We start from the raw sequence: 14,297 nt of genomic DNA, 5'->3' as shown, positions 1-14,297 counted from the left end.
CATTAAGTCTTTCCAAAGATGACTTATTTGAATTCCTAAATAAGATCAACTCTTGTCACCATTCAATCAAATTCACTCTGGACCTTGAAAAAGAAAAACAACTACCATTTCTGGATATCCTAATTAAGAAGCAAGCTAATGGTCGTTTCAACCTCTCAGTTTATAGAAAACCCACGAATACAGGATGTTATTTACACTTCAGCTCCTCCCACCACATTTCTCAAAAACTCAGCATTGTACATATGCTAAAGAAGAGAGGCATCCGGATTACAACAGACCAAAAAGATCTCAAAGACAAATTGACACACTGATATCCAACAACCTCATCTTGAATGGCTACCCCCAGAGACTTGTTAACAAGATTCTGTTCTCTGATCCACCACAAAGACAAGAAGACACTCAATATATTACCACAATCGTCATTCCATACATTGAGGACAGCCTCCAACATGGTTGCTAAACTTCTCAAACCACATAGAATAAGAGTGACCTTTAAACCTAAAGATACAATTTGAAAACTCTTAAGATCTCCAAAAGACTTCCGTCCTTTCTTTAAATATGCTGGAGTTTACAATATTCCATGCTCATGCAGTTTAAGTTACATCGGCTAAACTTCAAGAAGCCTTGAGATAAGACAGAGAGAATACATTGGATATGTCAAAAACAACAGACAAGATATATCTGGCTTATCTTTCCATTTCTCCACAACCAACCATGTCATTGAGTGGGATAAAAGCTGTACTCGTTACAAAGAAGAGGATTACCGCTCTCGTATTTTTAAAGAAACCATAACAGTCGCCTGTTCTGTAGAAAATCTTAATAGGAACCAAGGTTTAATCTTATCTGAGATCTGGAAGACCCTAATTAGATCTCTAAATACACAAGAAATGAACTTTAGTACCAACTATAAAACGTTCCTAAACAAGTGAAATCATGTACGCGCCACATGTGTATTGGTGTATTGCACATGTTCGGTGTTGTTTTGTAATTTATAATTAGAATTCTGTTAAAGTCTTGTCTGCAACATGTTTTGTTAGCTTTAGTTCCTATCATCAGTCCTGTACCCTGAAGATGCTGACAGCTTAAGTTGGTGAAACTAGTTGGTATTAAAATAGTTTTTTCTCAGATACTTGATCAACATTTCCCAAATAGTCAATTCACATAGAGGTAAGGAATTTTTTGAGGCATTTTGAAGGCAGCTGACAACTAAAATGAAAAGTTGGTCCTTTTTGGTGATCTAAACAGCAGAATAGGAAATGATTACCAGACATAGAAATGTTTAAGGAAAACGTGGAGAAATAAGTACCTGCTGGACTTCTGTTCAGGATGTGGACTAGTTATTTCCAACACACTGTTCCAACATGAAAAGGTGTATAAAATTATGGAGAGAAGATGCAAGAAAAAAAAGTCTACACTAACATTATGTTACTGTTGATAGTGATTTCTAAATAACTTAGGGAATTGAAACAACGTAGATCCGAATATAAATTAAATAATATTTTAATAGATATTTCCGATATTTCGGCAATGTCACATTGCTATTTTCTAAAGGAACTTACAAAAAGGCAGGTGCACACGAGGCAATAACAATACAGTAACTAAGAATGAAGATTTGAAGCTATCGGTCTCCTAGAAGTCCTGATGGTGCCCTCTGGAGGGCTAAGTAGGCGTTCTTGGCCGTTGGGCTGAAGGTCTGCTGATGTATGCCTCCCAAATTTGGGGCATTCGCATACAACAAAATTTGTTGAGGTTTGGAGAGTTTCTTAGGGCAGAGGCTGATTCCATAAATAATCTTTCGAATTTATATTTGCTCCGGTGTATTATTGTTGCTTTCTTCCACTGTATTCTGTGGCGAGTATCCAGAGCATGGTCTGCAAGACCAGAATGGCTGTACTTGTAAAACCGGATGTAGTCCTTGTGTTCAGAAATTCTGATATTCGCTGTCCTGCCTGTTTGGCCAAAGTACGATAGTTTACAACTGCAAGGGACCTGGTATACACCAGGTAGGTCTAGGGGAAGTGGTTGGTCTTTGGTAGAGTGGATAAGGGATGCCAATTTTCTGTAAGGCCTGTAACAGGAGGTGAGGTCATGTTTTTTTAGAATTTTGGTAATTTTTTCTGAGGTGCCTCGGATGTAGGGAATGGTGATGGATTTAGAGTAATCTTTTTTGTGGAGGGGGGGGAGGAGGAGGGGCTGTGGTTTGTAGGTTTTAATATTTTTTGGATTTGTTGGGGGGGGGGTAGCCATTGGCTGAGAAAGTGTTGAGGATGTGATTTAGTTCAGTGTTAAGGGCTATGTTGTTAGAACAGATTAGTTTAGCCCTGTTGTATAGTGTTTTTACCACTCCATATTGTTGTGAGGGGGGGGGGGTGGGATTGTTGGTGGATGTATCTGCCTGTATGGGTGGGTTTTCTGTAAACTGAGAAAACCAAAGTTCCATCAGGCTGGTGGGTGACTAGTGTGTCTAGGAAAGGGAGGCAGTTGTTTTCCTCTTTTTCCAGGGTGAACTTGATTCTGGCATGTTGGTTGTTTAAGTGTGTAAGGAAGGAGAGGAGTGTTTCAGAGCCATGTGGCCAAATAGCGAACACATCATCAATGTAGCGAAGCCATATGGTTGGTTTTTGTGGGGCAGAGGCTAAGGCTTTTTCCTCAAAGGTCTCCATAAAGAAATTGGCCAAGGGTGGTGAGCCCATGGCTGTCCCCCTCTATTTGTTTGTAGAATTTTCCCTGCCAAACGAAATAGCCTGAGTTCATTGTGAACTGAAATAGAGCTGAGATATCGGGGGAAAATTTAGCTCGGATAAGCTCTAAAGTTTCCTTGAGTGGGACATTTGTGAATAAGGAAGAGACGTCGAAGCTGACCATTGCCCCAAATTTGGGAGGCATACATCAGCAGACCTTCAGCCCAACGGCCAAGAACGCCTACTTAGCCCTCCAGAGGGCACCATCAGGACTTCTAAGAGAACGATAGCTTCAAATCTTCATTCTTAGTTACTGTATTGTTATTGCCTTGTGTGCACCTGCCTTTTTGTAAGTTCCTTTAGAAAATGGCAATGTGATATTGCCGAAATATCGGAAATATCTATTAAAATATTATTTAATTTATATTCGGATCTACGTTGTTTCAATTCCCTAAGTTATTTAGAAATGCATAACCAACGTATAAGCCTGTCTATGAGAATCAACATCATCCACGGAGATACGATCGCACGGAAGGCTCACCAATATGGTAAAATGAAGTTGAAGCTGTCTAGACAATTAAATCGTGTGACTTTCCTGAAACGCTGCCGGGATAACAATGTAATCCCGAACTGTGTAAAATTGAAGAACCGTTTTGTGTCGCAAAAAGCGCTCCGTATATACAACTGCGCTAGCTACGCGTTACTTCGCGAACAAATCACCGCCATGTGGTTAGGCTTAGCCGAAATTAACGAAGCTATTCGTACCCTCGAAGATGAACTTTCAGGCACTTTGAATCAAGAACTGTGGTCAATTTTACATGACATCTCGTGTACCGCTGCAGACAAAGAGTTTGAAAAGATACGAGGCTGACAGATGAAGAAATTCGATAAATTAAAAAAGAATTCTACCGTCAATCCAAAACTTGCTACCAACACCGTAATCAACCTTTCTTCAGTCACCCTGAAGCCTGAAGCTCTCAACGTGCTTTCACATGTCCACAACTTCGCCATTGCTCCCAAAAAATACCGAGTGAGGAGATTATGATCCAGATTGAAAGAGGAATCCGCCACCATCCACATCAAATCGCCAACAGTGTAAGACTGGATGTAGCTTGTGTCCTTTCCATAGCAAAACCACCTAAAACCAATATATCCAACAAGGAATTAATAGCCCTACAGGAATTGAGAAATAATAAAGAATTAGTTATCAAAAAAGCGGATAAAGGAAATGCAACTGTAGTACTTAACCAAAAGGATTACAAAGGTAAGCTGAATGCTCTTCTATTAGATCGGGCTACTTACCTCCCTATCAATTACAATCCCACCAACTCACAAATTAGAAAACTTCACAGGCTCCTTAAGAAAGTCACTTCTTGGCCTGTAGAAGTTACCAACAGATTAAAACCGTTTAACTCTATACCCCCCCCCGTATTTACGGACTCCCAAAAATACATGAAGAAAATGTGCCATTACGTCCCATAGTGGATGGCATTGATTCCCCCACATACAAATTAGCTAAACGTTTGGCCAAAGAGCTCACACACTATACTGGCAACACACCATCACACATAAAAAAAAAACTCAGCCCACTTCAAAGCCAGCATAGCAAACCTTACACTCCAACATACTGACATAATGGTCAGCTTCGACGTCTCTTCCTTATTCACAAATGTCCCACTCAAGGAAACTTTAGAGCTTATCCGAGCTAAATTTTCCCCCGATATCTCAGCCTTATTTCAGTTCACAATGAACTCGGGCTATTTCGTTTGGCAGGGAAAATTCTACAAACAAATAGAGGGGACAGCCATGGGCTCACCACCCTTGGCCAATTTCTTTATGGAGACCTTTGAGGAAAAAGCCTTAGCCTCTGCCCCACAAAAACCAACCATATGGCTTTGCTACGTTGATGATGTGTTCGCTATTTGGCCACATGGCTCTGAAACACTCCTCCTTCCTTACACACTTAAACAACCAACACGCCAGAATCAAGTTCACCCTGGAAAAAGAGGAAAACAACTGCCTCCCTTTCCTAGACACACTAGTCACCCGCCAGCCTGATGGAACTTTGGTTTTCTCAGTTTACAGAAAACCCACCCATACAGGCAGATACATCCACCAACAATTCCCCCCCCCCTCACAACAATATGGAATGGTAAAAACACTATACAACAGGGCTAAACTAATCTGTTCTAACAACATAGCCCTTAACACTGAACTAAATCACATCCTCAACACTTTCTCAGCCAATGGCTACCCCCCCCCCAAAAAAAAAAAATCCAAAAAATATTAAAACCTACAAACCACAGCCCCCTCCACAAAAAAGATTACTCTAAATCCATCACCATTCCCTACATCCGAGGCACCTCAGAAAAAATTACCAAAATTCTAAAAAAACATGACCTCACCTCCTGTTACAAGCCTTACAGAAAATTGGCATCTCTTATCCGCTCTACCAAAGACCAACCACTTCCCATAGACCTACCTGGTGTATACCAGGTCCCTTGCAGTTGTAAACTGTCGTACTTTGGTCAAACAGGCAGGACAGCAAATATCGGAATTTCTGAACACAAGGACTACATCCGGTTTTACAAGTACAGCCATTCTGGTCTTGCAGACCATGCTCTGGATACTCGCCACAGAATACTGTGGAAGAAAGCAACAATAATACACCGGAGCAAATATAAATTCGAAAGATTATTTATGGAATCAGCCTCTGCCCTAAGAAACTCTCCAAACCTCAACAAATTTGGTTGTATGCGACTGCCCCAAATTTGGGAGGCATACATCAGCAGACCTTCAGCCCAACGGCCAAGAACGCCTACTTAGCCCTCCAGAGGGCACCATCAGGACTTCTAGGAGAACAATAGCTTCAAATCTTCATTCTTAGTTACTGTATTGTTATTGTCTTGTGTGCACCTGCCTTTTTGTAAGTTCCTTTAGAAAATGTCAATGTGACATTGCCGAAATATCGAAAATATCTATTAAAATATTATTTAATTTATATTCGGATCTACGTTGTTTCAATTCCCTAAGTTATTTAGAAATGCATAACCAACGTTGATAGTGATGTTTTCACACTGGTCAAGACACGAGTATACAGAGTATTTGAAACTGGAAGTGATCACCACTTAGTCTTGAGCAGGATAAAATTGAATTACATACTGAAAAGAAGTGTGTAAGAAAGTTTTTTAAAATGAACCAAAGTTGAGCAGCTTACAGAGGTGAAATTTAGACTCAAATACACGGATTATTCAAGAGAAAAATGAAAGTTTGAAAACAAGAACCAAACCTTTTGAGATTCAATAGCAAACTTTTAAGAAAACATTGATCCTTTCAGCCAGAAAGGCATGTGAAGTAGTATGGAAGGATATAGAAAAATCAGAACTCCATGGTGAACTGAAGAAGTTAAACAGGCAGTCAAGGAAAAGAAAAAAAGCATATTGTAAATTCCTGGAAAGTAAATCAGTTTGTGCTCTTAGAGAATACAGAGAAAAATCTAAGAAAGCAAAGCACTATGTAAAATTGACTAAACAAATACATGTAACCACAGTAATAAGTTTTAATAAGTAAAATATTTCATCCTTAGTATCATAGGACATTATCAGTATAGTTAATTCAAACAACACTAGGAATAACATACAGTTAGGGTGCATGATTATAATGGAATCTCAATATGCATGCAGTAGAATGTTATAGAATTAAATTAAAATATATCTGGAGAAAAAAACTAGATTACATTAAAGTAAGATAACATATATAAAATTATTTTACACAATTTTGTATGACAGCTTCCCATACTTTAGGGATAGCAAGAACGTCATTACGGTTTAGATTTGGTCTGTGACGTAGCTTCAACACTTTCTTTATATAAACATTCATCTTTATATAAAGATCTATGTAGAAGTTTGTCTTTTCCCAATAGTTAGGGTTTTTAACTCTGTGTTATGAGAGACCAGATTTCTGCAGTTTGATAAGACGCATATGGTCTTGATGTTCTGAAATGCATTTATTAACAGATCTACCTGTCTGTCCGTTGTAAGACAATTTACAGGAACATGGAACCTTGTACATGTCAGGGCATCAGAGGTGAGAGTTTATCTTTAGGAGAAGGTAACAAGTTATAGATCTGTTGATTGGTTTTATAGGTAGCAGCAAGTTTGTTTCTTCATAATTTTTGAAAGATGTTCGGAGATTCTTTTGACATAAGGTATGGGAACCTACAGGCTTGTTCTTGTCTGAGTTGATGTGTGGGGAAGTGACTGCTTTTTTGAGTTGTTTTAGGATTATATCCATTAGTATGGCTGTATTTTTGATTATTTTCAATTCTTGGTTTAGAGATTCTTTAGGAGCAGTTTGCTCTGGTTACTAACGATTTAATGATGCCAAATTTTTGAGATGGATGATGAGCAGAAGAATTGTAAATGTAGCTACCTGAAAATGTCTGTTTGCAATAGATAGAAGTGGAGATGGAACCATCTTCTTTTTTTGGATGTAAATCCAGAAAGGAGATGCCCTGTGGAAATTCTTTTTCTAGAGTGAATTTGATGTAAGGATAAGGGTTTATTTTATCTAGAAACAGATGTAGTTCTTGTTCAGAATGACTCCAGACAGCAAAGACATCATCAACATATCATAACCAAATTTTTGGTTTGGGTTTAAACGTGAAAATATTTTCTTCAAGGTATTCTAGAAACAGGCTGACTAAGTTTGGTGATAAGGGAAATCCATTGCTGTTTCTTCTTCTTGCTTGTAAATTTTCTCTTTCCAAGTGAAGTATCTGGACGTAATAACTAATTCAACAATATCGGATGGAAATTTGAGTTTATCTATCGTTTTCTTATGGGGAATATTAGTGAAGAGGGAGAATATGATACTTAGGATGAAATATTTACTTATTAAAACTTATTACTGTGGTTATGTGTGTTTGTTTAGTCATGAATACTCCACAGGTTTCATTGTACAATAAAAACTGTAAAACTAGCTAACCAAAAGTCATGGGAAGACTTTAGTAAGAACATGGAAAACGAATATCACAAAGGTGGAAAAATATTCTGGAGGCTATTTAAAAAACTTAGAAATGGAGGTGTAAAAAGGAATCATAGATATGAAAACTGAATAAAGATATTCCAGTTGTCTGGAATAATTACTTAGAAAGATTGCTAAATGAAACAGCAATGTCACCTAGTTTAAAACTCCCAACAGGAATGCAGTCTGGAATACATATCCATATTTGAAGTAGAAAAAGACATCATAATCCTGTACTGTGGCAAGGCAACTGGAAATTTAGCCAGAAATGCTCAAATATGGAGATATAAAAGTCTTACAGGTGGTTACATTGCATAATTCAGAAGGCTAGGTTCAGAGGGTCGAATTCTAGGTGATTTGGGCAGAGCTCTCAATAGTACCCATCTATTAAAAGGGAAGTGAAAAAGTTTGAGAATACAGAGGTATTTCCTTATTGAGTGTAATATTTATGCAAGTATACTTGAGAAATAGCTAAAAAAAATTGTGAGAGTGAAGCTTGGTGAAGAACAAGCTGGATTCAGACCAAATAGAGACTGTCAGGATCAGATCTTCACTTTACGACAAATACTTGAGAAATCGTGGGAATATAACAAAAATCTGTATTTAAGTTTTGTTGATCGGGAAAAGGCATATGAGAAAGTGCCAAGATGAAAGCTCTTCAAAATGCTAGTTATATGGTGTAAATGGAACAGTAATGCATAGTTTCTATTTAAGCTGCAAGTCAGCAGTTGGACTTGTAGGAGAAGATGGTTTGAGGTAAAATCAGGTGTATGACAAGGGTGCACATTATCTTCATTGTTATTCATTATCTATATGGGTCAGATTATGAATGAAAGTGGTTTTAAATCTGATATCAAAATTGATTATGTTAGTCTTAGCTCTTTGCTTTATGCAGATGTTATACTTCTGACTAAATAACTGTTGTAATAAATTTTATATGAAAATCAGCGATAAAAAGAAAGATGATGAAAATAGGCAGAAACATTCGAAAACATCAACTGTATCCTGAATGATGAATCTATAGAACAAACATTAAAACATTTCAACTATTTAGGCACACTGTTTTACTGGGTCCTCGTGGTTAGCCTAGTGGCTATGCGCTTCGCACCCATATGCCTGGGGAAGGAGTGTCCTAGGTTCGATTCACCTCGACGACATGAGGAGCTTAAGGATCTTCCTCAGCCATAGCCAAGTTAGCCAGTTTTGGGCGTGGACAGCAGGGTTTTTCATCCCAGCCCCGTGAACACACAGGATACAGTCAAAAATACCCCCCCTCCCCCAGTAGCAGGCTCGGCAACCAGCCGGTTGGAGGGTGTACTAACAAAAGTCGCATCAATGTAACATGCGGACTCTGCATTGGAAGCGAGATAAAAGCGCAGAGGAAGAAGACAGCATACTGTATTACTGAAGATGGTAAATTAAATAGGGAAATAGGTAATAAATTAGTAAAGCTGGTATAGTAGGAAATTAGCTGAATAAATTCTTATGAAATAAGAAAGAAATTAGTCAAAAAAACACAAGATGGTGTTCGAACCAATTTTATCTTGTGGATCTTGAGAGCTGGGTTAGAAATAAAACACTAGATCAAAGACTGGATACCTCTGATATGAGAGTTCTGAGAAAGATTAGTGAAGTGAACAGATGACATCAATGGCAATATCACCTTAAAAATAAGATATTAAGAAAGTTCTTGCCATTATTAGCATTCAGGAATATGTTAGAGCTGATCTCAGGTAGTATGGTCACTTAAACAGAATGGGAGAGGAAGGATTAGCAAAAACAAAAGTTCTTTGCCAGGTTTACAAAAAAAGACCCAGAGAAATATAAGATCTGATAATATATCAACAGACACATCAGATTGGTCTGTGTCTGTTGAACCAAACCCTAGAGTAAGTGAAACCAGCTTAAAACTCATTAATTCTCTCAACCAAGGAAGCATGTTGTAAGTACAATTGTCTGCAGAGATTGATCGCTTATTTTCAAATTAAGAAAGCAAAGTAGTGTAAAAAAATTCCTAAACAAAAGTCAAGGGAAAAACTTTTAGTATAAAAGATAAATATCAGGAAAGTGGCAAAAATGAATGGAAAACTGGAGTGAACAGATGTCATCAATGCCATAATCCTAATAAAAAGAAGATACTTGATGAAGAGACTAGGAAGCAACTTGATGTTCACAGTCTAGAATGTGAAAGCTGAGCTATTCTCAGATGGTATGGTCACCTAAACAGAATGGGGTAAGGTCTGCAAAATAGGTTTTTGATGCCAGTATGGCTGGAGAAAACCCAACAGGAAGATCAAGATCTAAGCAGATCGATGTGGTTAGAATTGCCTTAGAAAAATGATATGTAAGATCCAATAATTGGATTCCTAACAAATAAGGCTAATTTGGAGGAAAATTGTCAAAAGGAAGTTAGTACATTGTATATGTCATAATTTCATGGTATTTTGTGTTTGACATGTTTGGATAAAATTAAAAAAAAAAATAATAATTAATAGGAAAGAATCAGTCAAAGAAACCTTGCAAGGAAGTTTATGAAGACTTTCAGAAGAAAGTTAAAAACATATTCTTCAAAAAAGCAAAATCTAGTTCTATGCCTTAATTCTTTTTTATTATTATTTTATCACCATATGATTACTAAAATAAAATCTTTTCCTTTGTTCTTTTTTGTAAGTTTAGTCTCATTATCTACCATCACCTTAAATGATCAAATTCATGCTTAGCGTCTTATACAAATCACATGATGAAATGTTGATCAGCCAGATCAGTTTCTTCTAGCATAATCCCACTTATATAGTATAACTTTTGAATATCTCATCACATCCAAAGCTATACTATATTGAGAGTGCATGACTTTCAATTTTCTAATAATGAACTGACAGCCATTTTCACATACCCATCCAGCCTATTCAAATTATTCTTCAAGTGTTGTATACCAGGTGCATTTCTGATTACCCTGCATATCTTTGCATCACCAACAAATAACTGTCTCTTGTCAAATGCTTCCTAATGTCATTAATTTAATATGTACGCTTCTTGGAAAAAAAAGTCAACAGACCTCATATTATGAGGAACAAACAGCCATGGCATCCACCTCAATAAAATGTAGGAACTTTTGATGCAATGACTGCAGTAATCCTACAGGGCATACTTTCACAGCGTTTGATAATGATAATTTTGGACCATTCATCCTGTAGGCATGTAATGAAGTCCTTGACTTATGGTGTGGACATGTCCATTCTGCTTGTCTAATTGAATAGCAACATTATTATAGAATGTAAGCAAGTCGCTCAGACATGGCCTTTCCTTAGTAAACCCCATGCTGTTCATTGCAAATTATAGATTCTGTCAACTCATTTCTGTATGCGAGTTCTAACCAACTTTTTCAGTCTTCACCACTCCTGAGATACTGATTGGTCGATATTTGGATACATTGGTCTTTGCACCACCCTTGTGCAATGGGATTACCATACATTCTTTCCACTTCTGTGGAATCTTCCCTGTTCTGAAACTCAAATTTATATACCTTTGTCAAAGGAATAGGCAGAAACTGTTACTAGTATTTCAATCATAGGTTATTCATTGTGCTATCTCATCAGTCCCTATTGCCGAATTCTTTTTGAGTTTGTGCAACAGCTTTACTACCTCCTCATATCTGAATTTTTTCATTCAGTGAAGAGGTAGCAGTGAGCTCAATGTTGCATACACCAGGTGGATAGCATTTAGCAAAATGTGCACTCATTAGTTGAATACGTTGTTATATATTATCTCTTCTGCATCTGCATTCAGTAGTTATTCTTTCATATTCTTTTTCTTCCAGCAACAATAAAATTCTTTTGGGTTGTCTTTGGCTTGCAGGGTCTTCAGGCTTTGCTATCTGTACAACAGTTGTAATTCTTCTGGCCTGCTCGTTTATAATTTCCATTCATAACTGACATCATCCTGTTCACACAGTATTCCTTTCATATCATCTTTCTTGTGGATCTCTTGCATAATAAGATTACATATTCATTTCACTCCCACTCTATTTATTCTTCAAACTCTAGGAATACATTTCGATATTGCATCATTTATTTTTTAAATGCTTCCCATGCACTATCAATATTCTTCCCATCCAAAAACTGATATCCTGGAAGAGAATCCGGCATGCTCCTCAGTTGGTCATAATTTCCTGCTTCGTAATTCAGTATGAACCATTTCTGAATGGAACATTCATATATTGAGCAACTTCTGAAGTCATTATCACATGATCACTGTTACCAATTAGAAGTAGAATAGTTAAGTCTTTAACTGAAGCTTCCTGACATTATAATCAGATCTAACACTCTTTGACCTCAAATTCCCTTTTTTATATGCTGCTTGAAGGAAGTTCCCTTATAACATCTCAGTAAATTCAGTTTTGTTCTTCTCATGAGATTTCATTGCTACCCAATCAATATTCAGATAAAGTTCCCCATTATGATTACTTGTTCTGCACCCATCATCTTTATTTGGTAATGCTTTTGCCACTAGCAGCAGATCCATTAATTCTGTAACAATTCACTGTGTATTTTCTTTTTTAGACTCCATCTCACACCAAATGGCTTCAAACTCGCTGCTATATGGAAAATTGTTACTATTATTTCAGTCATAATGCTTTTGCCACTAGCAGCTGATCCACTAATTCTGTAAGAATTCACTGTGTATTTTCTTTTTTAGACTCCATCTCACACCAAATGGCTTCAAACTCACTGCTATATGGAAAATTGTTACTATTATTTCAGTCATAGGTTTCAACTCTTAACTGGATTCAAATTATCCAATATCATTAACCTCCCCGAATTATGAATTTTTTTTGCTTTGCTTTTCTGTTTTTCAATAGGATATTTTAGTCTTGAAACACAATTTTTTAGTACAACTGTGGAAATACCATTAGGATCTAAAGACTTTGGTTATCAAGGTTATTTTAAGATTCTATAAACACAAATTTATTTTGAAAAATGAGCCATAGACTCTGTCCCCCCTCTCAAACCTTCCATCTGGTTAAGATATGTAGATGTGCTCTCGATTTGGCCTCATGGCCCAGGCACGTTTTGACTCCTTCCTCAGTCACCTCAATAGTCTACATCCTAGAAGATGGGACTTAATCACCCACATGCTTCATTAAGCATTATGTTGTCTCTCTCTTTCTTTGTATGTGTGTGTTGCATGTGTTATTTGTACTCCCTGAAGATATCTCATTGACTGAAATGAAATATTTGAAGCATTGAAATTAGTTTTTAATCCTTTCCTAGTGCTGTGTATACTCCATTAAACCTCCAACATGATGCCCTCTCAGCACTTAAGCTTTACCACGTGCAATTCAAAAGAGTCTGGCAGAGTATGTGGAAGTATTTTACTTTAGCTGACTGGGAAGCTTCCTGATGCAATGCCATGCTGTTCAGTTGTGTACTATCTGGTGGCTAGCCTGCAGAACTACTTTAATGCTGTAGTCTTGAATGGAGAGGTTTATGAAGTGTCCTTGGTATGTGTGGTATACTAGTGAAGGTTATTACTCATATGCTACATGGAAAATGGGGGGAAAGAAACACTTAATCTCTCTGCTCTAGTCATACATGACAGCAGCCTCTTCAAGCTAATGATGGGGTCTAGATTTCCTCCATCTAGGAAATGTCCCTTTTGCAGCAGGCATACTTACTGAATTCATTAGCATCTTCTCTGAAATCAGGTCACACCACAAGTTTGCTGGCTGATAGTTGACAAGAGAGACAATGTATTGTTACTTTGCTTGCTCATTAATGACTAGAATAATTTGCTATAAGTGTCTTGCTATTTAATTTCTCTCCAAACTATCAGATGCATCTGCTGAACAATGACTAACCATGTGCCAGCATCCATGCTTCATGTGTTTCTATTGTACTTGCATAATTGTTCCTATATATTTGGTATTTTTTTTAGTAATGTATTTATTCATAATCAATACTTGTTGTTAATTTATACTTGTATGTTCATCCAAACCCAGAGGAAGCCACTAGTTTACATGACAAAACTAATAGGTGGCTAGTAATATTAAATCTTTACCACCAATAAAACAAGTGTTAATTATTTTTATTGCATTAGTTGAGTTATTTTGGCATGCTACAGGATTCTGTAGCTTAGTAATAAGTATCCTCTAGTTGGAAAGACCAGATTTGAATTTTTTATTTTGGACACAAAGAAGTTTAATATGGGTTCATCTAAGAGTGAATGAGCTGATCTCATGTGAGATGGCAATGTTTTCCTTATAAAACTTTCAATTTTTCATTGTACCAGACAAATTCTACAATGCCTGAGAATACATGCAGTAGACAGTCAAAAACAATAAGGTTTTTATGGAGTCCAGTTCTTAGCTGTGATAGGCCATTGAGTTTTAACATGTAAAGAAAATAAGACAAGGAAGACTTTGTTTAGGAGCCTATCGCCTGCAAATTGCATATGTTCATCTGGCCAGTTTACCTGTTTTGGGGGCTAAAAATGTTTTCCTCTTAAGAGGAAAAGTCCCTTCTTCCTCTGTATGATAGTAGCTAACTCGCCTTCACTTTCTCAAAAAAAAAAAAAAAAAAAAAACACTATACA

The 14,297-nt window shown here is 37.1% G+C and overlaps 1 protein-coding gene across 1 annotated transcript in view; it reads left to right on the top strand.

The window, feature by feature from the left end:
• The window catches only part of spn-E (tudor domain containing 9 protein spindle E), a 469,695-nt gene that overhangs the window by 101,079 nt on the left and 354,319 nt on the right, over window positions 1-14,297 (top strand). The window lies entirely within an intron of this gene.

This window comes from Typopeltis vanoorti, chromosome 10, assembly GCF_054136105.1.
Source record: "Typopeltis vanoorti isolate ZY-2024b chromosome 10, IOZ_Tvanoo_1.0, whole genome shotgun sequence".
In the NCBI taxonomy this organism is placed as follows: domain Eukaryota; kingdom Metazoa; phylum Arthropoda; class Arachnida; order Uropygi; family Thelyphonidae; genus Typopeltis; species Typopeltis vanoorti.
Note: the sequence above shows the minus strand (reverse complement) of the source record. Positions and strands in the feature narration are given on the sequence as shown.